Source organism: Myotis davidii, unplaced genomic scaffold, assembly GCF_000327345.1.
Source record: "Myotis davidii unplaced genomic scaffold, ASM32734v1 scaffold93, whole genome shotgun sequence".
Lineage (NCBI taxonomy): Eukaryota > Metazoa > Chordata > Mammalia > Chiroptera > Vespertilionidae > Myotis > Myotis davidii.
Window position 1 is genome coordinate 1,790,989 of NW_006292095.1, and position 2,412 is coordinate 1,793,400.

General features: G+C 48.8%; 1 protein-coding gene across 1 annotated transcript in view; it reads left to right on the plus strand.

Annotated features, from left to right (window-relative positions):
• The window catches only part of PLAT (plasminogen activator, tissue type), a 27,909-nt gene that overhangs the window by 8,238 nt on the left and 17,259 nt on the right, over positions 1-2,412 (plus strand). The gene's annotated exons all lie outside the window — the stretch shown is intronic.

A 2,412-nucleotide genomic window follows, 5' to 3' on the forward strand; every position in this document is an offset into this window, starting at 1 on the left:
AAAGGGGGTATAAAGGCACTGAGGACAACACTTCCTCTGCTGTCCTCCAGGTCCTTCCTCTAGCGGTCCTGCTGCCACTTCAATGACTTCACCCCGTCCAGACTCAAACAATTATGAGCTCAGTGTTCATTTCCGCAGGGGTAACATGGGGGAATGCTGATGGATGAGCACCACCCATCCATCAGCATTCCCCCATGTTTCCCCTGCGGAAATGAACACAGAGTTTCTGGTTGGTGTGATCATTGATTTCTCAGACAGAATGGCACACATCCTGGGCTTGAGGACAGTAACCAGACCACTGTTCCCGCTGTTCCCTAGAACAGGCATCATTCACACTTGTTCAGAGGGACCAGTGACCGGCGTCACTCCGTCCCTGCAGCGGGCAGGACCCAACAGGGCTTCCGGGCAGCAAGGTCAGTGGTGCTGTGGAAGCGGATGAATTGTGGCTACATATGCAGCATGTGAGCTGTGTCCTGCACAAGGGTGCCTGCCCTTGCATCCTTGAAATCCGGGCCACGCTTTATTTGCCGAGTCATGTGCCCTGTTCTTTCTATTTGCACGGAGTCCTTGTCAACTTGCCAAGCCCGAGTCTGCTGAGCGTCATCCACCAGAGAGGGTGCCTTTTACAAATCGGCAAAAAATCAACTTTGTGTGCCAGGTTGAGCCTGCCAGGGTTGGAGCCTTGGGGCCTTGGGAATGGCAGGCTTTATGGCCATCCCCTCACTCCTCTCATACAGTGATTCTTTTTGAAAATAGATTTTTATTGATTTTAGAGAGGGAGAGGGAGAGGGAGAGAGAGATAGAAACATCGATGGTGGGAGAGAATCATTGATTGGCTGCTTCCTGCACGCCCCACACTGGGGATCGAGCCTGCCACCTGGGCATGTGCCCTAACCAGGAATCAACCGTGACCTCCTGGTTCACAGGTCGACATTCAACCACTAAGCCACGCCTGCCGGGCTCATACAATGATTCTTTCAGTGATTCAGAGAGTCCAGTCTAACAAAAGTGAGAACCCTCGTGGTTTTTCTTTTTTTTCTTTCTTTCTTTCTTTCTTTATGTCTCGGGAATGTTTCTGAATTTGGAATGTTTTTCCTGTCCCCTCTAATATGTTTCTACATAACTTTACCATGAAAGATCAAAGGAATCCTTTCTTTCTTTCTTTCTTTCTTTCTTTCTTTCTTTCTTTCTTTCCCTTTCTCCCGTCCTGTCTCTCCACCCTCCTTCCTCCCTTCCTCCCCCCCACTCCCTTCCTTCCTCCCTCCCTTCCCCTTGCTTCCTTGCCTTTTTAGTTCTTTGATTCTGGGAAGCCATCAAATATAGCAAAAGGAAGAGAACACATTTTTAAAAATCTTTTTTCAGTTATAAAGTGAGCCTCAGAAGGTCTTCTTACACTTACTCCTCAAATCTCACTTCCCACCCTGGCCTCGCCATGAGCAGCATCTGGTACTTCTCCCTTTGGTGGAAACCTGGGGTCTACCGAGGTGTGCTGGCATGGGTCCCAGGGGTCCTGGGTCTGAGTCCACGTCTCTGGTACTCCCTTTCTTCTTTGTCCAGGCACGGCCCAGACCTCTACACCCACCTCTTTTACAAAGGCAAAGCAAGACACGGTTCCCTCCCTTTTCTCATTCTCCTTTGTCTTTAGACCGCGCTGCTTGTCTGCTGGCCGGTGACTCATTTCTTTGTCATTCTCCCTTCAGCCTGTCCAGCTGCTCTCATTGCCTCTGCACAGTGAGGATGGAGCTATCCCGGTTTGTGTGTGTGTGAGAGACTCATTTGCACTGGATCAGCTCAAGGCTCAGCAAGGCCAAAGGAGGCAGAGGAGGACAAGGACTGATAGAAGACAGAGTCTCTAACTCTCCCAGGAGCAGAAGACAAAAATATGCTCCTCTCCCCCTTATGCTGATTCTGTAGTTACGAAAGGGTTTGACATGGTGCAGCTGTCGGAGCCTTTGCACCCAGCCCTAAGCCAGGCTACTCCTTCCCGGGTTAGTCTCCCTCCCCCCATTTGTCCAGGGAATGCAAATGTGTTAATACTTCACTTCCCACTTTGCCACTTCCAACATCTGGACTTGTGTTCCATCTAGGAGGATGGTGAGTTCTTGAAATAAAACAGTAACTCGGCAGGCATCCAGAGAAAAGACTACACCAATCCCCTGGATTTGGGTGAATGAGAATATTGAAAAGACTGGTTGGTTTGGCGTGCACGTTAAGTTCCTTGTTCAGCTGGTGGCTCATTCATTCATTCATTCATTCATTATTTCATTCAGAACTTCTTCATGTTCCAAGAGTTTAGAGGTCTCCTTATCCTCAAGGCTTGGCTAAGACAATGAAGGATGGGGCCATCTACAAATATGTGAAAATAATTAAGGTCGGGAAGAAAGGGGGGAATACATTTAAGAAGATCTGTTT